Consider the following 24,353-nt stretch of genomic DNA (forward strand, 5'->3'; position numbering starts at 1 on the left):
AATGAGGTATACAGGGACATCAGAATAGCGAGCCCATTATATTTCAAAATAAGGGACTTACTGTGAAGATGAGGGATAGCTATTTCGGGATACCCCCATATCCCAAAATAGTGCTTCAGTGTAGACATATCCTCAGGGTGCAGAGCTTCTACCTAGCACCCCAGGCCCCAAGAATTTAGACCACGGAGGGTATAAGTACTGATCCCTGAGATTTTCTACATAGCTTGAAAACATCCTATTCCAGAAACTCACCACACGTGTGAGCTTTCTGGCTTACAAGATAAATTATAGCACATAAACATACACACACACACACTTTGTACAGAACTTGAACACAACATTGCATAGATGTAAATGAAAATAATAAACCCTGCATACATTTACCTGTCTAAGTTTCCTCATCACTTGAAAGTATTCTTTGGGGGGCTGGAGGGAGGCAGGGTCAGGGTCACTGAGGCTGTGTTATGTCCTTCCACTGCAATGTATTAGCTGTGTGTTGAAACATGAAGCCTTCTCTCAGAGCTCAACTATACCGACTTTGTGTCTGTCTCCTTTCCAAGCTTCCTCTGTGTGTGTGTGTGTGAATTGCCCCAGTGTGAGCCCTTTTATCACCTCTTGTTTTACTCACCTGTCTCTTTGTCTCCCTTGATGAAATGTCCATTCTCCAAATCCTTCACCGCCTGATGAGCAAAGCCAGAGACAACTGTTTTTCCAGCTTGGGCATCATAGCTATCATGACAGAGTACAGTCATTAGATCAATGTTGCTATTGTCCCTGGTTAGGAAAGGTAGTGAGGTGGAATACAAGTTACAGAGATGCACTTGGCGATACAGCAATTTGCATAGAAACATCAACATGTCAAAGTTCTGAATTCTGGTTGATAAAATAGATTTCCTAAATCTTCTCAGAGACTAAGTATAAGTATTGCTGCAAAATTTTCTCAGCTAGAAAAATCTGAGTTAAAAACCATGCATCATGTCTTACTGCTGCAAAATTACATCCAAGACTTTCTGATTACAGCTTGGAAAAGATGCCTAACTTGTCAGAACACTCTCCTGGTCTCTGTGTTCCAGCAAAGTGCAGCCAAATCATGCTTTATTAGTTCCATTCACAGCTCCTGATCATGTGATACAGTTGTTTGTTAACCTAGGCTGTCCGGCTTGTTTTTTAAATTCAGTTTTCAATTCACAGTTTGTTCTCTGCATCAAACCCTAGGATGACAGAGCTAGTTTGAGTCCAGTTGAGATTTCTTTTTATCTCTAAGGAATGTGATACATATTCTATAATACTGTCAGGCAGCCTGTTTGTAATCTGTAATAATGCTGAATTCATTTTAGCAGTCATCATTTGTCTAATTTAACTAAACAAGCCTTCCCAAGGTATTTATAACACCTCCACTAGAGAAATCTATTTGTAAAGAAACTCTATACTACAGAACTATAAATCAGATATCCACAGAGAGTCATCTCTCACACCCAGCTGCATAAGTAAAATCCTTGTTGTCTTCAGAATGGAATGAGTTCAGAGTAAGACTCATCCTCTCATCTCACTAGGTAGTCCCTGCAGCACAGCTAAGGATCAGAAAAATGTTTAACTGTGTGAATACACAGTGCAAGACAGCAGAATTTCCTAAGAGTATACAGCATTGGACAGCATGGAGAAAGAGCAGGAAGGAGCAATTAGTAGAAGTCAGTAAATATGGGACTAAACTAAAGAGTTTGTATCTGAATCCAGATTCAAAGTCCACATTGCTCAGCTCTAGGGTTTTGGCCATTCTCAACAGAGTTTGGGAAGGGTTGAACTAATTTTTAATGTGAATCTAAGAATCCCGAAACTGCTCTTGATTAGATTTTAACAAATAGGGAGGAACTAAATTTGAGAATTTGAAAGTGGAAGGCAGCTTTGGTGAAACTGATCATGAAATAATTAATTTGTGATTCTAAGGAATGCTAAAAGGGAGAACAGCAAAATAGAGAATGAATTTCAGGAAGGCAGATTTTAGGAAACTCAGAGAGCTGATAGGTAAGGTCCCATGGGAAGCAAAACTAAGAGGAAAACAACTGAAGAGAGTTTGAAGTTTTTTAAAGGGACATTATTAAGGGTCCAAAAGCAAACTATTCCACTGCATAGGAAAGATAGAATATATGTCAGGAGATCTTATATGATCCAAAAATAAAAAAGGAGTCATATAAAAAGTGGAAACTAGGTCACATTACAAAGACTGAATATTAGTAAACAACACAAGTATTCAGGGGCAAGATTAGAAAGGCAAAGGCCCAAAATGAGCTACATCTAGCTAGAGAGATAAAAGGTAACAAGAAGACATTCTACAAGTATATTAGAAACAAGAAGAAGACTAATGACATGGTAGGCCCATTGCTCAGTAAAGAGAGAGAAGCAACAGAAAACTTGGAAATGGCAGAAGTACTTAACTTTTTTGTTTCAGTTTTCGACAAGAAATTTGATGGGCTACCTTACATAGTGAATGCTCGTGGAAATGGGGTAGGTTTAGAAGTTAAAATTAAAAGGGAAAAAAAAGAACAAGTTAAAAATTACTTAGAAATGATAGATGTCTTCAAATCATCCAGTCTGATCAAATACATCCTAGAATACTCAAGGAGCAGATAGAGGACGTATCTGTGCCTTTACCTATCATCTTGGAAAAATCATGGAAGACGGGAGAGATTCCAGAATACTGGAAAAGGGTAAATATAGTGCCCATTTATAAAAAGGGAAATAACAACCAGGAAACCACAGGACAGTCAGTTTAACTTCTGTGCCATAGAAAATAATGGAGCAAATAATTAAGGAATCCATCTCCAAACATCTGGAAGATAATTAGGTGATAGGTAACAGAGAACATGGATTTGTAAAGAACAAATCATGTCAAACCAATCTGATAGCTTTCTTTGATAGGGTATCAAGCCTTGTGGATAAGAGAGAAGTGGTGGACATGGTATACTTATCTATTAAGAAGACATTTGACATGGTCTCGCATGACCTTTTTATCAAAAAACTAAAGAAATACAGTCTAGATGAAGCTACTATAACATGGATGCATAACTGGCTGGATAACTGTTCTCAGAGAGTAGTTATTAATGGTTCACAATCATTCTAGAAGGGCATAACAAGTGGGGTTTGTTTTGGGACATGTTCTGTTCTATATCTTCATCAACGATTCAGATATTGGCATAGAGAATACGATTATTACGTTTTCAGATGATACCAACGTGGGAGGGGTTGAAAATACTTTGGAAGATAGGGTCAAAATTTCAAATGTTCTGGACAAACTAGAGAAATGGTATGAGGTAAACAGGATGAAGTTTAGTAAGGACAAATGCAAAGTGCTCCACTTAGGAAGAAACAATCACTTTTGTTCCACCAGACAAGAAATCTCCTATACACACTTCTATTCCATACAACAAAGAAAAGACAATAAATTTTTTAAACTGCTCCACAGCACAGGCTACAACAGCAACTACCTCAACCCACCGGATAATATTGTTAACCTCTCCAGCTACAAACTCAACCCAGAAGAGTCTGTCTTATCCCGGGGTCTCTCTTTCTGCCCCACCTCCCCCACAGACTGGATTCAATTTTGTGGTGACCTTGAGGCTTTCTTTTGCCACCTCCACCTACGAAAATATTTCCAAACTATCAATGAACATCAGTCTGACCAATCAGATCCCCCCTATCAACACCAAAGGAAAAATAATTCTATATGGACTGCCCCTGACGGTTTGAATTACAATCTGGATTTCTATATACAGGCAGTCCCTGGGTTACGTACAAGATAGGGACTGTAGGTTTGTTCTTAAGTTGAATCTGTATGTAAGTCGGAACTGGCGTCCAGATTCAGCCGCTGCTGAATCTGGACGCCAGTTCCGACTTACATACAGATTCAACTTAAGAACCCCAGGCGTCCCCAAGTCAGCTGCTGCTGAAACTGATCAGGACGTCTGGGGCAGAGCAGCTGGGATGCTGCCGGGTTGGTCCAGTAGCGCCGAGAGCGGCGCTGGAGGACCAACCGGCAGCACCCCAGCTGCTCTACCACAGGCGTCCCGAGAAAAGCCTGGTCTGTTGGGGCCCCCCCCCCGGGTCTGCCCCCCAGCTGACCAGGGAGACGCGGGTGGCAGGACTGAGACGCGCCACGGTCCCGCCGCCCCGGTCCTCCGCGTCTCCCTGGTCTGCTGGCGGCCCCCCCAGCAGACCAAGGAGACGCGGCGAAAAGTCACGGAGGACCAGGTGGGGGGACCGCAGCTCGTGTGGGCGGTCCCCCAGCCCAGGTCCTCCGTGTCTCCCTGGTCTGCTGGGGGGGGGGGGCCCAGCAGACCAGGGAGACGCGGAGCAGCTTTTCTCACCCCGGAGGACGCAGGTGGTGGAACAGCGGGCGCGTCTGGGCAGTCCTGCCACCCGTGTCCTACAGGGCGAGAAAAACCTCGTTCGTAAGTATGGATCCAACATAAGTCTGATCCACGTAACCCGAAGACTGCTTGTACAAAGCTTTCGCAACAATGCACAGACTGACATTATTCACAAATGACAACAAGCGACACACAATCTCAGCCGCACCGAACACTATGCTATCCAGAGTCTCAAAAAAACCCCGGACATTATAATCAAACCAGCTGACAAAGGGGGTGCTGTGGTCATTATGAATAAGTCCTACTATAACCAAGAGGCAACCAGACAACTCTCCAACACTACATTTTACAAACCTTTCTCCTCTGATCCCACCTCAGAATACCAAAAGAAACTACACTGTCTCCTTAAAGACCTCCCTACATCTACTCAGGACCAAAGCCACAAAGAAACACCTTCTGAACCTCAACCAGGATTGTTCTATCTGCTTCCCAAAATCCATAAACTGGTACACCCCGGACGTCCCACCATCTCAGGTATCGGCACGTTCACTACTGGATTATCCAGTTATGCAGACTCTCGTCTCAAACCCTATGCAACCAACACCCCCAGATATCTCTGAGATACTACTGACTTCCTGAGAAAACTACAAAACATCGATAACCTCCCTGATAACACCATCCTTGCTACCATGGATGCAGAAGCTCTATACACCAACATCCCACATGAAGACGGATTACACGCTATTAAAAAACACTATCCCAGAGGACACCACTGCTAATCTGGCAGCAGACCTATGTAACCCACAATTATTTCCATTTTGAGGACAACTTATACCACCAGATCAGTGGCACAGCCATGGGTACCCACATGGCCCCACAGTACGCTAACATCTTCATGGCTGACTTAGAACAATGTTTCCTCACATCCCGTCCCCTTTTACCCTTTTTCTACTTATGCTACATCGCTGACATCTTTATGATTTGGACACATGGCCAAGAAACACCGGAGACATTCCACAGAGATTTTAACAACCTACTCCCCACCATCAATCTCAGCCTGGACCATTCTACAAGAGAGATCCATTTCCTGGATACCACAGTACAAATCACCAATGGTAAATTAGACACCACCCTCTACAGAAAGCCCACTGACTCATACAGTTACCTTCATGCCTCCAGCTCCCACCCAGAACACACCATACGATCCATCGTCGATAGCCAAGCCCTTCGGTACAACCGCATCTGCTGTAATCCCACTGACAGAGACCAGAAACTTCAGGATCTCTACCAAGCATTTATAAACCTCAATTACCCACCTGGAGAAAAAAAAACAAATTAAAAGAGCCAGACGAATACCAAGAAACCATCTACTTCAAGACAGACCCAAGAAAACCAGCAATAGAACACCACTTATTATCACCTATAGCCCCCAACTTAAACCCGTCCCACACATTATCAATGAACTACAACCTATACTAGAACAGGATACTACACTCCGAGAGGCTCTGGGAGACAGACCCATAGTCTCCTACAGGCAACCACCTAACCTCAGAATGATTCTTACCAAGAACCACAGGACATACCACACTAATACCAACCCTGGAACTTTTCCTTGCAACAAACCCCGTTGCCAGCTTTGGCCACATATTTACTCTGCTGACACCATTATTGGACCTAACCAAGTGAGTTATAAGATCAAGAACACATATTCCTGCTCATCCAGAAATATAATTTATGTCATCATGTGCCGATAGTGTCTGTCTGCTATGTACATTGGACAAACGTCTTAGACGCTTCGCCAAAGAATCAATGCACACAAAATGGATATCAGACAGTATCACAAAGAAAAAACAGTTTCTTGCCATTTCAACCAGAAAGGGCATTGTCTCAATGACTTGATTACCTGCATACTGCTTCAAAGGTATTTTCACACCAGACTTGAAAGAAAAACCTTTGAACTGTCATTCATGCTTAAATTTGACACTTTATGCCGGAGTCTTAACAAAGACGCTAATTACCTCACTTATTACTAAGATTGCTTCACCAATTATCACCTCTAATATCATTTGCTCACAGACATTTACCTCCCCCCCATCTCTCCTCTGTTCTGAAATTTGATGTCCTTTTTATATGTGTTCACTTTTTTTGATTGTATCCCTTTGGTCACAAATATGGTCACGCCTATTTTCTTCCACAATTTGATCTGAGGGAGTGGGTCTGGCCCACTAAAGCTCATCACCTAATAAACCATCTTGTCAGTCTTAAAATGCGACATAGTCCTGTTTTTTGTTTCAGCTAGCCTAGACTAACTCGGCTACATCTCTATTACCATTTCACACATACAGAATGGGAAATGATTGTTTAGGAAGGAGTACTGCTGAATGGGATTTAGGAGTCATAATGGACCATAAGTTCAACAGTGTGACACTGTTGCAAAAAAAGCAAACATGATTCTGGGATGCATTAACAGTAGTGTTGTGAGCAAAACATGAGAAGTCATTCTCCTGCCCTATTGGCCCCAATTGGAATATTGTGTCTAGTTCTGGGCACTACATTTCAAAAAAGATTTGGAGAAGTTCCAAAGAAGAGCAACAAGAATGATTAAAGGTCTAGAGAACATGACCTATGGGGAAGACTGAAAGAATTGGACTTGTTTAATTTAGAAAAGAGAAGACTGGGGGGGGGGGGGGGGTGATAGCGGTCTTCAAGTATCTAAAAGGCTGTTACAAGGAGGAGGGAGAATAATTTTTCTCCTTGGCCTCTGATGTTAGGACAAGAAGCAATGGGCTTAAATTGCAGCAAGAAAGGATTAGGTTGGTCATTAGGAAAAACTTCCTAACTGTCAGGGTGGTTGAACACTGGAATAAATTGCCTAGGAAGATTGTGGAATCTCCCTCATTGGAGATATTTAAGAGCAGGTTGGATAGACATCTATCAGGAATAATCTAGACCAGCGTTTCTGAAACACTTTCAGAAACACTTTAATTGACTGCCTGGTTTGTTTATGTACCAGCGCCATGGCTATGGAGCCTCATGGCTCCCATTGGCTCCATTTCATCCTTGGTAGCCAAGAGGAGCCGTGGGAAGTGGTGGCCCATCACATGCCACTTCCTGCAACTCCCTTTGGCTGCAAAGGCCGAAACGGAGCCAATGGGAGCCGCGAGGCTCCATGGCCATGGTGCCGGTACATAAACAAACCAGGGCAGCCAGTTAAAGTGTTTCTGAAAGTGTTTCCATGGTACACTTTCAGAAACACTGATCTAGATAGTCCTTGGTCCTGTCAGGAGGGCATAGGACTAGACTTCATGACCTCTTGAGGTCTCTTCCAGTTCTATGATTCTATGAATGATTAGGAGAACTTAGACTGTTATCTTAGGCATATCTTTAGGCAATAGTCCCTCAACTGCAATTTCACCATATCAACCATGTTCAATCTATTTTGTTCATAGTATCATTTTATACTTGCCCAGAGAGAACAGGTTGAAAGTTATTGTGAATGAAATAGGAAGGCTGTAATTTTTTTCCCTATGAAAAACTTAAAAACCAACAAATAGTCTAGTAGCACCTTAAAGACTAATAAAACATGTAGATGGTATCATGAGCTTTCGTGGGCACAACCCACTTCTTCCGATGACAGGAATGTTGGAAGATCCAAGACTGGATTTGGACCTGTATTTGGACTTCCAACACTCCTGTCATCTGAAGAAGTGGGTTGTACCCACAAAAGCTTATGATACCATCTACATGTTTTGTTAGTCTTTAAGGTGCTACTAGACTATTTGTTGGTTTTTAAGTTTTTCCTGTTACAGACTCACTCAGCTACCCCTCTGAAGATTTTTTTTCCAGAGGCATATCAACATATCAACTACTTTCTCTTGTTAATCCAATTCAAAACAAGCAACCTTACTACTGTAACAGATTTTGTACCATCCTAGTAGAAATACATGGTAATACAATTTAGAGATATCTTATGAAAAACTACTAATACAAGAAGACTGTCACAAGTATTTCAAGAATTTAACTGCTGTCCATATTGACTTTTGTTCAGAAATGTTTGTGACCACAACATAATTAAGTATTCAGTATTCACTGATGCACACATTCCAAAATTACAGTCTCTTCTCAGACTTTATTTTGTTTAGTATGGTTTTCTAGAATTGTTTTTTATATAAATCTGGTCTCTGGTGCAAGACTTTCCACTTCTAAGCATGCACAAGCCTCATGCTTTAATTGTTACATTATGAGTAGTGACAATTTACACATTTTTAAAATATTTGTGTTTTATAGTGTCTACAATCCTGCAAACATCTCACAGATAAAGTTGGACGTCAGCAACAGATATTTAGTATTCCCCTCCCTACAACTTCCAATCTCAATTTTGATAACAAACATGGATTGGAATTGTTGAAATAAAAACTTTTGCATATGACATTCAGATTGAAATAGTCATCATGCATATACAAGTTTCCTCAGCATCACTCAAGGCATGGATCAATTTTAGTACTCTCTCTTCTCTGTGAAAGTATAATATTTTTTGGGCTGGCTGTCAAAGCAAGTTCTATTGGTATCCTAAGGGCTAGATGCAAGGTCATGTGACTCTTTACTGCTTCAGAAAAAGTGAGCTTATAATGCAAAATGCTATTTTCATTTTATTCTTATGTATTCATATAATTCTGTTTGGGTTGCTATGGTGTTCACTTGTTATGTATTCTGCAGCATATCTTTCATTTCTGCAAAACTGCATTTATACCATTTCTTAAAACTGACAGTGGCTTTGTTCTTGATGAAGTGTTTTCATATCAAAAGAAATGAAGATATTTGCAATACTCTCCTGCAGTTTTTTTTAAAGACAGTTTCTAGAGTTTCAGAAGCTATCCAGTAGGTTCCTTTCCTTCACAAGCATCTTGTATGGAAACTTTGAAAAAATCTAATTGCTCAATTTCTTTTGAAAAGATTTAGAAAGATTTTTTGGTTTATATTTGTGTCCATATTATGGAAACCAGATGATCCTGCTTATTAAAGATGGCCAGCCCTAGTTTAGAAACATTATTTACATATTTTCCACTATGTTTTCAATGTTTTAATTTAGAACAATGCATTTGAAATAGGGTTGCAGGTTTGTTCCTATGTTTCTCATTAAATGTTTTGTCTCTCTATATCCCAAAGGGAAGGGAGGGGGATGGCAGACACTCTCCTTTTACAACCACAATAGGAAGAATTACAAAGAAAATCTGTAAGTTGAAACTAAAATGTTCCACTCCTTAGACAGCATTAACACAATCAGGGGAGAACTTGGCTTGATTAAGGACCAAGAATTTTGCCTATAGCATTTTATGGAAGGACCTCACATATGGCCAACTCCTGCTTCCATTGAACTCATTGGCAAAACTCCTGCTGATTTCAATAAGAGATCAGGTTTGTGGTTACAGACTGTCCTCTTTAACTTTTGAAATGGCAAAGCTTCAGATGAAGATTTGGAGACAAACAGAGTGGATAGGAGCAAGATATAAGATTTGTTGATCCCTTCTTGTGTCCAATACCAGTATCAAACAACTGAAAATTTACAACATGCAATTTATTAATATGAAGAAAAATTATCCTGACAGTTAATATATTTTCTAGTTTCAGGCTGAACTGAGAAAAAAGAGGGAGTAGTTGTTTTGCTAGCAATATCAATTTGAGATCTTGTCTACATTGGCAATTTTAGTTGCCAAAAAAGCCCTTTTTGGTGACAAATCCCAGAGAAGCTTCTTTCTGTAACATGAAAAAATCTTGACAACCAACCACTTTTGGCGACAAAAAACTTCCACCTCCATGAGGGACTTTGGTCTCTCCCCCTCCCTTTACTATTGACAATTGTTTAGTGTGTACTAAAGTAGGTTTTATGTTGAGTTTATTGAACTCCACCATGTTTCTCATAGTGCCCGATTAGGTATTCTAAACACTGTTTTGAACTCTGCTGCTCTGCAGCCACGTAAATAGGTAAATAGATGTGCCCCTCCCACCTGCAAACCCTGGAAACTTTAAAATCCATTTCCTGGTGTCTGTCTCTTTGCGTAGTTATTCTCATGGCATCTTCTCAGGGGTGGCTATCAGTCAAAACACTCTCCTGTTTGGAGCATCTCATCACTTTTGGATCTTATCAGTGTGTGTGGGGGGGGGGGGGGTGAAGAATTGGTGCAATCATAGCTGTGATTGAGCTGTAAGAACTGGGAAATGTACAGTCACATTTCTCAAGCCCTGTGTAAGAAGGGGTACAATCGAGACACCCTACAATGCAGAGTCAAGATAAATGAATTCCAGCAGATATACCAGAAGGCAAAGGAGGCAAACAGCTGGTCTTGTGTTGCACCCAAAACATTCTGTTTTTATAAAGAATTGGATATAATCCTAGGTAGGAACCCCACATCCACACCCAAGAAGAGTGTGGATAGTTCCCATAGCACAGTCAGAGAAGGGCTTAACCCAGAGGCAGAAGTTATTGATGAAGAGGTGAAGGAGAGGAGGAGGTGGGGCTCAATCCACTGACAACTTGTGCACCAGGCAGTGAGGAATTGTTCTGAAGTCCCACAGTTTGTGAGGACTCTCAGCAACTGAACATGGAGCATGAAGCATCAGAAGAAATGCAGGGTAAGTTTCTGTGCAGACAGGGGAGGGGGAAGTGGTGTGGGCTGCAGTCATGTGAGGTAGTAAGTTGCTCTAGTGCAGCCAGGGGACAAGGCAATAAATTGCTGTGTATTGCAATGGCAGGAGGGGGACCCAGGCAGCAGTGTGGGAAATTGATCTTGAAACTAGGGGTGGGTGGAAGTGGTTCAGGATGACCAGAACCTTTAATTCTGTGAGTTGGATAAGCCTTGTCTGGGTCTGTGATGTCCAAACAAAGCACTGATGTACAAGAGATATCAGCAGAATCTTGCTGGGAGATAGTGTCAAAGCTATTTCTGATGTTCTTACTAATTTTCCTCCAGAGATTCCATTCTCTGTGGTATGACACTCTCCCAAACCATTCCTCAAAGCTGCCAAAACCAAGGTGGCACAGATTTTGGCTGCATAAGGAAAGAGGTACCCTCTGCTCACATCCTGAAGCAGAGCCTGGGTTTTCCTGTTTATCTTTAGCAGGACTATGTCAGTCAGAGTAATGGCAGCCTGTGGACAAGTGTAGGATTACTATAAATTGTTTCCATGTACACTCCCCAGGAAGTTTTTCAATCTCGCTCTCACAAAGCCCTGATGGGGGATGGGATAAGTAGGGGTCGCTCCTGGTGTGTGGGGATGGAAAGGAATTGGGTGTGAGGACCTCCCAAGGGTCCTGGCAACCCTGTGATTCTCTGTGTGTCTCTTTCTACAGGCGGTGAGGGCCATCAACACCATCCTGCTGTGCAGAGTCATCAACTTGGACGACATGGACCCCATCATCACCGGATTTGCCGCTATGGGCTTCCCTAGCTGCAGGGTAGTGGTGGAAGGGGAGCTACTGATGGCACCAACATCCCCATCCAGACCCCCAACTTGAATATATCAACTAGAGGTGGTCCTATACGCCCTCGTGGACCACCATAGCCAGTTCCTCTACCTTGCCATGCTATCCTAGGAGTGGATGCTGCCCCAAGCGTGTGGGCTTGCCTGTATGTCATGTGTGGCACTGCTGTGTGTGTGTCTATATCCCCAGCCTCCTTCTAGTTAGTGGCTCCAGGGTGAGCATGACTGAAGGTGATGCCAAGTGTCACGATCAGAAGGAGTACTGACCAGCACCCGGTAACTAAGGGTATGTCTACACTACAGCACTAATTCGAACTAACTTAGTTCGAATTAGTTAATTCGAACTATGCTAATTCGAATTAGCACATCCAGACTTAAAAACTAGTTCGAATTAGCGTTTTGCTAATTCGAACTAGCATGTCCACACTGAGTGGACCCTGAACCGAGGTTAAGGATGGCCGGAAGCAGTGCCAGCAGGGCATCAGAGTAGGACTTAGAGCGTGGAGCTGCTGACTCAGGCTAGCCGAGGGCTGTGCTTAAAGGGACCCAACCCCCATCTCCAGACAGACAGTTTTCAGGTGTTCCCCGCTTGCAAAGCAGTCCTGGCTTGGAGTGCCCTGAGTGCCCACACTCGGCACATCACAGCACTCGGCCATCAGCCCGGCTGCACTTGCCGCTGGCTGCCATCCGGGGGGGTCAATCGGGGGGCTGCAGGAGAGCTTCCACCCTGAGGAGCCTGTAGAGCCACCCCAGTCCTCCCCATCGGGGGCTCATACCCCATTCCTCCCTCACCCCCTTCCACTTACCCCTCCCTAGCCCCCCTTCCTGATTTACAAAATAAAGGACACGCGTGTTGAAAAATAGAAACTCTCTTTATTGAACAAAACTCGGGGAGACTGGGAAAAGGAGGTGGGAGAGGGGAAGAGAGAGGGTGGGAGAGGGGAGGGCAACTAAAATGATCAGGGGTTTGGAACAGATCCCATATGAGGAGACTGAGGGGGGATATGATAGAGGTCTATAAAAGCACGAGAGGGTGCGTAAAGAAAAGTTCTTCATTAGTTCCCATAATAGAAGGACTAGAGGACACCAAATGAAATGAATGGGTAGCAGGCTTCAAACTAATAACAGAAAGTTCTTCTTCACAAAGCAAATAGTCAACCTGTGGAACTCCTTGCTACAGGAGGCTGTGAAGGCTAGAACTAGAACAGAGTTTAAAGAGAAGTGAGATAAAGTCATGGAGGTTGGGTCCATGGAGTGGTATTAGCCAGGGAGTAGAAATGGTGTCCCTGGCCTCTGTTTGTGGAAGGCTGGATATGGATGGCACGAGACAAATGGCTTGATCATTGTTTCGGTCCATCCCCTCCAGGGTCCCTAGTGTTGGCCACTGTCGGCAGACAGGCTACTGGGCTAGATGGACCTTTGGTCTGACCCAGTACAGCCATTCTAAGCTCAGGGCTCAGGGTCGGGGGTCTCACTGGACCACCCTGATTTTCATGCACACCTGCTCCTGGGTGGCTAGGCTGGCAGCTATCCTGCCCTAGATGGCCACTATCCTGTGCTTAGTGCGAAGGTCGTGGATGAGGTCCATGATGTCTGCACTAGACCAGGTGGGCGCCCGCCTCTTGCGGACCTGGGCAGGCTCCCGGGAGCCACCAGCCTCGTCCCGGGAAGAGGGCTGGTTGACAGTGGGTGGTTGGCTCGAGCCATGCCAGGTGCAGGGTCTGCTGGCTGGGTGCTGGCAGGCTTGCACCTGGCACGGGCACCGTAGCCAGCCCGTGCCCCTTTCAGGGCTCCGGGGCCGGGAGGGGGGCAGAAGAGTTTCCCTGGTGGTGCCCAGAGTGGCCACCAGGGAAAGCTGGGGAGGGCTAGCCTCCCACTAGTTCGCATTAAGAGGCTACACAGCCCTTAATTCGAACTAGTTAATTCGAACTAGGCGTTAGTCCTCGTAGAATGAGGTTTACCTAGTTCGAATTAAGCGCTCCGTTAGTTCAAATTAAGTTTGAACTAGCGGTTTGAATGTGTAGCGCCTTTTAAAGTTAATTCAAACTAACGGCTGTTAGTTCAAATTAACTTTGTAGTGTAGACATACCCTAAGGGATTAACTCAGTTACCTAGCAAAAGCGATGGTTGGAGGGGTTGGGGCAATCAGACAATAAGAATATGGGTAGGAATTTCAAACTGAAGACAGAGGGGCTTTTTCTCTCTCTTCTTTGTTTGAGATCAGAGCAGTTTCTCCCAGGTATTGAGGGAGATGGGAGATGCTTCTATCTCTAAGAACAGACTTCTTGAAATGTCTAAGTAGGGAAAAGTTTAGATAGTCCACCAGGGTTTATTGTTTTCCTTGTTTGGGGGTTTGGAAATCATGTCTGAGTTGGCTAATTGTTTTTCTCTTTTGTAACTAAGGATTACAGCCAGGGACTTTCCCTGAGTGTGTGTGTGTGTGTGTGTGTGTGTGTGTGTGTACAGAAAGTCCCTGGCTGTAATATATATATAGTGTCTATTTACCACCTAGCCAAATTACTATGATTGCAACAGTAGTTTTGTTTTGATAATTAGAATAAAAAGAAAACTCTTTTACTAACTGGGATTGATTGATAGTTGTGTCTTTAGAACTAAGTGCCTAGTTACAAGGGCAGAGTCCATTGTTGTCTGTGGATTCCCTCTGTTTTTCCCAACTTCAAGCAAAAAGGAGGTTGGGGCAGAGGTGGAGAACTTTACCTTAGGGAGGGAATTTCTAAGGGAGGGGATTCCCAAGTTATCTCTACCCTGATTTTGTTGGAATCACTTGGGTCGTGGCAGCGAACAACCAGTTCTTTTTATTTGAATCTCAGAGGGACTGAGATTGAATAAGTTTGTCTCAGGGGCTGTGTCTACACTCGCATGAATTTCCGGAACTGCTTAAAACGGAATACTATTCCGTTTTAAGTTTTTCCGGAAAAGGAGCGTCTACATTGGCAGGCTGCTTTTCCGGAAAAGCCCTTTTTCCGGAAAAGCAGCTGTGGCCAATGTAGACGCGCTTTTCTGGAAAAGAGCCCCGATCGTCATTTTCGCGATCGGGGCTTTTTTCCGGAAAAGACTACTGGGCTGTCTACACTAGCCCTTTTCTGGAACAGTGTGCCGGAATAAGGAGCAGCGTAGCTTTTCCGGAATAGTGGCTGATTTTGTACAGTAGAGCGTCGTTGCTTTTCCGGAAATTCAAGGGCCAGTGTAGACAGCTCGCAGCTTATTCCAGAAAAGCGGCTGATTTTCCGGAATAAGTGGCCCAGTGTAGACACAGCTTGGGAATCACAGAGACAGGTTTTGCAGAGTTTATTTGGTTAGCCAGCCCCCCATCTCTACACACATAATGTCTGGTGAGGGGATTGAACGGTGACATCATGCAGTGTGTCATGCATACCCACATTGCTTTGCTCTATCTACAGGGGAGCTAACAACGTAGCCATAATATGCCAACAGGATGTCAGTGTAAACATGATTTGTGGACTTTCTTTTTGGTGACTTATGAATGTCGACAGTACTTTTGTCACCAAATCTTTCCAGTGTAGACATTGCTTAAGTCTCTGCTGTTTGTTAACCTCCCCCTGACTCCAAAGATAAGGTATTGCTTCACTTGAAGGGAGGAAAAAAAAGACCTGAATAAACTGCAATGTGTCTGATTGAAAAGACTGTGACTGGCAACTAGAGTTGGTTCACCTACAATTATTTAACTAGAAGTCAGCAACATCGTATATATTTTTAACTGTTTCTAGTGTTGCAAAGAATAATCTACACAAGAGATTTATTTTTTTATAAGGAAAGTAACTTGAACATAAAGGGTGTAAACCGAAACTCAGTAGGAGATTTAAAGAAAAGCAATTTTTGTTATTGGTTTTAATTAATGCCAGTAAGTGATAACCAAAAAAAATAGATTACTTAGAAAACACCCTTCCCTCTCCAAATTATCATGAAGCCACAATCTTTAGCTGCAAAGTTAATTTCCTCAATAATTATAGTTTGTTTTGAAGTGTAACAGTTTAGAAACACCCAACTGATAAGTATTTTTTTCTCTCTAAGAAATAAGGAAAACTGAGCCTTCTGTATCATTGCTGGATTCCTGAGGATCTCCTGTTTCCACTCCCTGCCCTTACATCTGCATCAGGAAGACATCATACCACACATACCAAAGTGTTAGTGAAATATAACTGAACAAGATTATTCCCTGAAGCCATCATTGGGATTCAGTCAACTGAAAGGGTCATTCTGGAGTCAGTCTCTACCTTTGCTAGAGAATGAGGTGTGCTGAGATCTTATTTGCGCTGCCTGTACTGAATCTAAGATAAACCTAATTAAATCCTCTGACTATTGCTGCCATGTTGCTGGGCATTGAAAATAGTATTCATAGTATACATATCAATTCACTAAATTCAGTATGTTTCACTATTTGCACAGACCTTATTACTATAGTCTTGGGAGGGAGGAGGGAGTCATTTATTATGGTAACCATAGTAACTATATCTTGTTGAGAGTGCAGTTGCTATATACTCATGCTTTTGCACTGCACTCCCAACCTCACCCTGTGGTACAGAGCTTTCGAGCCTTATGATAAGCACTTCCTCGAGGCCAAAAGGATTGCCCTCTTGGGGTGTGTCTAGACTACAGAGTTTTGTCGACAAAACTATACCTGCGTCTACACTACCGCTGAGTTCTGTCGACATAACGTCGACAGAACTCAGCAGTTTTGTCAACGCTGGTAAACCTCATTTTACGAGGCATAACGCCTTCTGTCGACAGCAGCTTGCTTTGTTGACAGAACTGAATGTAGTGTAGACGCTCTTTGTTGACAGAAGTTTTGTCGACAGAATCTGTCGACAAAACTTCTGTTGACAAAAGCCTGTAGTCTAGATGTACCCTTGGAGAACCAGCCAACTGGAGCCAAGATTATAACATGTCTGAGCAGCCAAATCTGCCTCAGTGCTAGTCCCATAACCCAAGAGCCCTATTACTGTAACAGAACTATTTGCAGTTAAGTTGGGCAAATATGCAGAGGCAACATTCTCAAAGAGTGGCAGTTACTATGGTACTCTTAGTTTGGCACCTTCTACCTAATGTCATCTGCTTAGTTCAACTTGTAGAAGTCAAGTGAGCAAGTACAGCCTGCAGGAGGGTAGGTTGAGGAGGTGTAACTAAGCAAGGATTGTAGAACTGCCTTCTCAAACATGCATCAGATCTAAATGCCAAAACAAGACAGTACTAGTGCATAATTCTTGGTAGCAGCCCTACAGATTTCTATGATGAAAACACCATCAATAGCATGATATTGATGCCTCCTTAACTCTGGTAGAGTGAGACATGACTATCGGGTACTGATATCCTACCTAACATATAACAAAATGTTCACATGTTTAGTGTAAGTAACATTCATCCATTTTATTCAGTTTCCTAAAGGCTACAAAGGTCTTGCTGATATCTTATATGTCTGAATCATATCCAAATAAAATCTCAAAGATCTCCCAACATTAAAGATAAAGTCTAATTTCTTCTGAGTGAGACTGAGATTTTGAGAAGAACAGTAGGAAATTAATGGAACTACTGGAATCCTTTTTTGGTTGGCTGGTAAAGATGACTTTTCTTTTTAGGTGTTTTGGTGTCTGCTGGGTCAAGCAACCTAGCATTAATAGAATTAATTTGCTTTTTCTCTTTGGACTCATGGATCAAGAGCTGGTGCATTTTATCCAGGACAGTTGAATTTTACAATTCTAGAGACTTTGTGATATATTCTAGCAACTCCTAGATTAGTCTGGAATTGTTAGGCTATGAAACAGATAAGGAGATGACCCCATCATCATCAGTTGTTGAGGCTGAAGGAATCCCATCTATATTTCATGTTTCTTCTACAGCAGAAGGATGATCAGAAATACGTAATCTTTCTGGTAAGCCCATACAGCCCATAGATTAAGAGAAAATAAGGGAAAGGTTCTTGAAACAGGGAGTCTCAAGTGACCAAAGAAGCTGAAAAAAACCCTTCTCTTATGTCCCAAGTGAGAATGAGACACTGGGGTACAAATTAATTAAAAAAGTTAGCCAAGGGCTAATAAAAACACCCCCTGAAATGTCATTGTGCATTAAGAGAACATCCCATCATGCATAACAAATTGTGGAAAAGAAGGAATTGAGGTGTCATTTTATACTGGTACAATGAGAGGATACTCATGCCACCTCAATAGGCAGCATCTTCCAGGAAGTTTTCAATGTTCAGCAGCACCAGCACAGCACTTTCCACAATGGGAAGAGACAGTAGTCACCACAGGGCATGTCTACACTAGGACATTATTTCAAAATAACATATTTTGAAATAATAACACCCGAAATAACTATTTTGAAATAGCATATCTATGCTACAGGGAAGCCTTGAAATTAGTCCGAGGCAGGCTCCCTTAATGTGGGTGCACTACCTTGATTTACTCCCCAGTGCTTCCTGGAACTCTAATTACTTTGAATGACTTTGGGGAATAGTTATTTCAAAACAGCAGCCATGGAGCGCAGATAGGATATTTTGAAATAAGCATTATTCTTCTTGGAAGGTAGGAATTATTATTTTGAAATGACCAACTGATTATTTCAAAATAATTGGGTTGGTAGTATGGATGCGCTGTTTGTTATTTCGAAATAAGGGAAGTTATTTCAAAATAACTCCCTAGTATAGACCAGGGCTCAGAGAAAAACTGACAGGAAGTCCTTGGCAACCAGATAGCTAAAAATGACATATGAATTACTTACATGTCTTACTCATTATAAAGGTGACAAAAGTTTCTTCCTAGTCTATCAATTAATGCTGTGGTATCCAACACGCTAGCCACTAGCAACATGTGCTATTTGGCCAATTGAATGTGGCTAGCTGGCGTGAACAATGTGGTTATTTGGCTGGTTGATTGTAGATAGTGCGCTATTGCAATAGCTGCTTCACAACTGGTTGGACACCACGGATTTAATGAGCAAAATCACACTTCTACTGATAGAGTGCAATCCGTGCATTTGGCCAAAGCTGAGTAGAGTAGAAACTCTCTGTAAACTCTCTGTAAATGCACAAAGTTGAGAGTTGAGTTCAACACCATTTTTCAATCTGGAATCCTATTAAGACAGCGTCTTGCTATTACTTTGCAATATGTCCAGTCCAATTTAGATATTAATCTGAAAGTCTTCCACTCTGGTGCCCCATTGAAACTGGAGTTAGTATATTTTCAAAGGGATTGATTTAATGTAAAATCATACTCATATAAATATGATTAGTCTTTTCTTCTTTCCACACAAGTAGAATAATTGCTAGTCTAGCTCTCATCTATCAGCCCTTTTCCTGTTAACAGCAGACACTCCATTCCAGCCATGATCCCTCATTTCACAAGAACATTCCAAAGCAATATACAACCATTTCCATTGGGTGTTTTACCTTGTTGACTGTGGCTGCTTCACACAAAGCTAACTGATTGCCTCAGGGTGGGATAAAACTAGAGGGCTCACTGAATATCCCAGCCAAATGACAGGGCTCTGTTATGATCTCAGCAGATTTCTTGATACACCCAACTGAAGTAGCCAGGCAAACACTGTAGAAGAGGGAAAACAAAGCAGATATGTTAATACTCGGCAAACTGAAGAGATATGACCATATTTTACGTGATATTGAAAGTCCAAATCACTGGCATAGATACAGTTCACTGAAGTTCTAATTCTATTACTGCCTCACGCAGGCAGTTTATTTTTGCTCATTAATGAAACAGTATCATGACTGCACAAGCGGCAGCCACAGTAATTAGCAAAGCATCTCCTTCCATTCTTCAAAATGTCGTCAAAACACTTGTCAGGAAATAAACTCATTTTCAGTCACTACTACGATTTCCAGGGTTTCAGGCATTGATGATAGCTTGTCTGCTTGGTTTAAAAGAGCTCCTGATATAACAGAACCTGACACTGTTTACTTCAGCCTATTATGCTTGCTGCATTTGCTGAATGCTTCAGTGGAACAGAAAAATCGAAAGAAGGCTATTCATTGTAATGCCAGCTGCTTTTTAAAAAAGGAAATCAATTTTAGCTTGAGCTCAGAATGTATGCAGCAGATCCAGAGTGACCCGCCACTTTTGATGTCAACAACAAAAGAATCTGCCTGAATTTTCCACAACAATCACAAAACAGCTTAAAGAACATCAAAAATCCTAGATTAGTTTCATTTTAGCTTATGTTCAAATTGGTATCTACTAGTACTGACAATATCACAAAATAGAATAGCTTCAACAACAGAGGTTGCCTTTGAAAGTGTGGAGGGAAAAGGGCATTTTTTCAACATAGAGTTTCATTATAAATTACTTGGCAGGATCATTTTACGACTGAAATAATTAGTCATGTTTGGTATTTATAGCTGGTATCATGATGCCTTTCTGTACTGCTAATTAATTATTTTATGGCCAGCATGTTTCAAATGCAATTAGCTAGGTATGGCAATGATCATAATATTTTACATATTCATGACAACACTCTTCTGATGTATTGTAAAACTTGTTGGTATACTGAATGTCAAATTCATTTAATGTCTTTCTTAATATTTAATCTCCATATATAGTTGTTTGCATAATATATATGAGATCCTATGGGCATAATCACTGTAATTATTATTTTCATTGCAGAAACTCCTTCAGGCTCTGATCAGAATCAAGGCCTCATTGTACTAGGACCTGGACAACTACAGCTTACGAGGATGGTACTTGCATTGAAGACTGCATATTTCAGAGAGCTATGAACTGGCAACACAGACAAAGCTGAAGGATCTGATGGTACCTGTGAAGGAGTTCCCTCATCACAAGTGCACCTTCTTGTGGCCAGGCATGGCAGCTATCTCCCCTTATGATGCCCCTTGCTGACAATTGCTCTGGCACCATGGTGGAGTCTCTTTCTGCAAATTGGCGACTGGACAATTGTGCTTTGGTCTTCCCCTTCCGAGGTATCAGCGAGTCTAACCAAGGTAGCCCAGTGATCTTAAAGCAGGTCTGCAAACCATGGCTCTTACACCCCAGACTGCGGAAAGTTTCACTTCATTTTCCTCTATGGCTGGGAGGAGAAGCCCTCTATTCTGGATACCAGATTAGGGATCTTGTAGCTGGCTGCAAAGGTTTACTTCCTCAGACTCCTTGCTGCCTCCCTGGACCACCTCCTATCACTACTGTTCCTCCAGAGAGTGACTTCAGGCTCTCTCTCTCCCTACAGCCCCTTTCTGCTACAAAACTCCTAGCATTATGATCACCGCCCACCTCCCCACCCCGATCCCCTGCTGAATTTAATGTTCAGTTAAACCTGTCTTTGTCTCATAGGGGTTGCAAGGTATGTTATTTGGCCTCTCAGGCTCACATTAATCTCTTTGTGGCCTGTATGGAGTACACAGCCCATCACAGAACCAAATTAGGCATCTCAATTGCATAATCTCCCTACGCTAACTGTGACAGTTTGGCCTCCGCCTTACACTTTACAAAATTGACTTATGGATACAAATATGCATAACTCAGAGATGCTTTGGACAAAATACCTCACTGTTAATGTCACAATTTGCTGGACCTATATATCTTGTTTTGGTGTATGTATCATTCTTGTATGTAAAGTTAGAGATATAGGGTATGGGTTGGTTTATGGTTTTAATGTGCAAATGGAAGCCATCAGGGTGTTTCCCTCAACATCTGGGTGATCATCTGTAAATGCTTCCTTTGTCCTTTAAGTCTAAGCAGTGGTTGGTCTTAGGACCCCAACTGATAGGGTCTGACCAGGTAATTTTCCATGGAAAGGAGGAATGTAGAAACAAAAAATTCCCGCCCAGAAGGAAGGCTATTTAGGAGGCAAAGTTTTCAGGCTTTTGGGTCTCTGGTTATCCTCTTGGGTGTGTCTTGCCAGCCACAGCCCAAGGGAAAAACAATCTTCCCTGGCTTGGAGGCTTAGCTGAAATAAGAACAGTTTTAGGGAAAGTTGGCAATAAGCTTTCGTATGTTAGAACTAGCTATGCAGGTTTTATTTTAAATTTGTAATTCTCTTTGCTCTACCTGTTTTCACTTGCAACCATTTAAATCCTACTGTTTGTACTTAATAAAATCACTTTTATTTACTACCAAGCTCAGTGTAAATAATTGTTGCACAGAAGAACAATCAATGTGTACATCTTCCTTTAATTTGTAATGGAGGCTTACCTGAATGATTTATTTGGGGGTTCTGATCTATTTGGGGAATGGGTTCCCTGGAAGCTGTGCCTGAAACTGCATTCTCCTCAGACCTGAAGAGTTTCAGTGTCTGTCTTACTCTTTGGGGTGTGGGTAGGAGAGCAGTGAACGCAGCTCTGTACCTTGGCTGGGGGAGACCAGGAGATCTGGTCCAGCAGAACAAGGCAGTGAGAAGCCCCAGAGAGCAAGGAGGCAAGTGTCAATGGCTTTATCAGCATACCGGGAAGCAGCCTCAAGGGGTCTTCCGTGTCTGCGCCCCATCACACTCATATTGATATGTATTCCTCCTCAGGGACAGTGACAAGACATCAGACACTGAATACCTTATAGTGCTTCATGTTTTCTCACCCTTGGGTTTGAGGGCAGCACAGAGAGGCCACATTCTTGCCTTAATTATGGCCGGCAAACTATGAGGAAGAAGCAGCAACCTTATTCCTTGTCTAGTGTGCCCACAGAAGAGTTATCCATTATTCCTCACAATGTTAAACCATTGTCCCTAAAGCACTCCACAAATGTAGTAATAACACTAACAATAAATTAAGGTACAAATTATATACTGATTTTCACCCTGTACAATGGTGGTGATACATTTCAAATATTAATGGGATCTTGGAATAGGCACTCTGTGCTCTCATGGAGACCTTTTTTTTCTTTCTTTCTTACTTTGTTGTTCAGTTAGTTTAAAATAATGGTCATTTTGATTGCAAGAGCTGACCAAAGTATTTCCATCAAAACATGGAAAATGGCTTTTTGACCATAATGATATTTTTTCAGCAAATTTTCATTTTAGAAGAAAATTTTCCTGTTTTTCAATGAAAAAAAAAAATCTCCAAAATGTTTGGACATGCAGGTTTTCCCCATCATCATTCTTCTATCTCCAATTTTGCAAGAGGAAAAAGGAAGAGATGGAGCTACACTCAAAGGCTAAAGATCAAAAAATGAAAAAAAAATGTTTAATATTGTTCCAAAACCTGAGATTCTACCAAAAAGTTTCAAACGAAACCATTCTGTTCTGTTTTGTTCACATTTTAAAAAGAAATAAATAGCATTTTTTACCAGCTCTAATAATTGCTTTTTGGGAATGCAAAAATGACTAATACAACCCACATAATATCCTGTTCAGGCTAGCAGTCAGTTCCTCTGGCTTGCAAAATAGAGGAATAGGAGTCTACATGTCCTCTGAAGTTCGTGGAAGACTAACTACAAGGTCCAAGAAAAGGACCGGGTGTCAGGGGAGAGGACGAATTGGGTGATAATGACAGAAAAATCAGCTGGGTTAGGAAGAATGAAGTTGAAAGAAAGGAATCAGAATAGATAAAGATAGGGCTGGTGACAGACATCACCAGGCCCTGGGCACTGTTGGATGGGGCTGGCTCCAGGTCCTCCCAGAAGGGGAGGGACCTCAGGTTGAAGAGGCCTTCAGCACTGACTGGACAGCATGACATGTCCCTTAGCACCTCTCAAACCAGACCACATGGGGCTCTGATTGCGATTTAAAAGACCCAGGGATCCAACAGCTACAATAGTGGTGGCATCAGCATGGAGTCTCAGACCCTTTTAAATCACAAGACTGTGGGGCAACTTCCCTCAATCCCTGTAGCTCCATCCCCATCACTGGCCCTGGACAAAGAAAAGGATAAAAATAATTATTGTGTGTCTAGAGAAGCTTTAGAGAAGCATTGAGACATTTTTGGGGGAGGGATTCCAAATAAACCTCTAAACCTCCTAAGATTCTCGCGTAACTTGTGAATTGTTTTCTGTATACTATTGAGAAGTCAAAGGAGAACTAGGAAAAGATATTACTCACATTTATATAATGAACCAGAGCCTTTGTTCCAAACTACTAACTGCATCTAAAATCCTAAGAGACTAGTAATAGCATGCAGAATCCTGAGAATGTTTTCACACTTAGTTTGTAGACAAGATAAACAACATCTGTGCCCAGCTGTCCTCCAGATCTTCCAGGGTATTCTTTTTTAAGTCACTACAGCCATTTCACATACAGTTTCTCTCATGTTTCTTCACAAAGTGGTTGAGGAAGTGGATTTTTTTTTTAAACCATGCTTTAATAGCTGCTTGAATTCTTTGCTTATATTTGGTTGCTCTGAGCACATTTGGATATGTCAAGCAATATTGCGGCTCTCTCACTTTCATAAGACAGGGATTGATAATTGAGTGGTCATACTTTATTTTTTTTAAAGAACATTCTTGTTCAGAGAGATTATCCTGTGCCACCCTACAAGGCTGGGCAAATAATGGAGTAAAACTCCACAAGGATCTCCCTCAT

At 42.1% G+C, this 24,353-nt stretch overlaps 1 long non-coding RNA gene across 1 annotated transcript in view; it reads right to left on the minus strand.

The window, feature by feature from the left end:
- Positions 1-201: 201 nt before the first annotated feature.
- LOC142830059 (uncharacterized) overlaps positions 202-24,353 on the minus strand; it is a 115,831-nt gene continuing 91,679 nt past the window's right edge. The window contains exons 2-3 of the long non-coding RNA XR_012905083.2: positions 19,267-19,420; positions 202-729 (exon numbers count right to left, since the gene is read on the minus strand). This is a non-coding gene — a long non-coding RNA (uncharacterized LOC142830059). The remainder of the gene's footprint in view (positions 730-19,266; positions 19,421-24,353) is intronic.

This window comes from Pelodiscus sinensis, chromosome 6 (genome assembly GCF_052426305.1).
Source record: "Pelodiscus sinensis isolate ZL-2025 chromosome 6, ASM5242630v1, whole genome shotgun sequence".
Taxonomy (NCBI): domain Eukaryota; kingdom Metazoa; phylum Chordata; order Testudines; family Trionychidae; genus Pelodiscus; species Pelodiscus sinensis.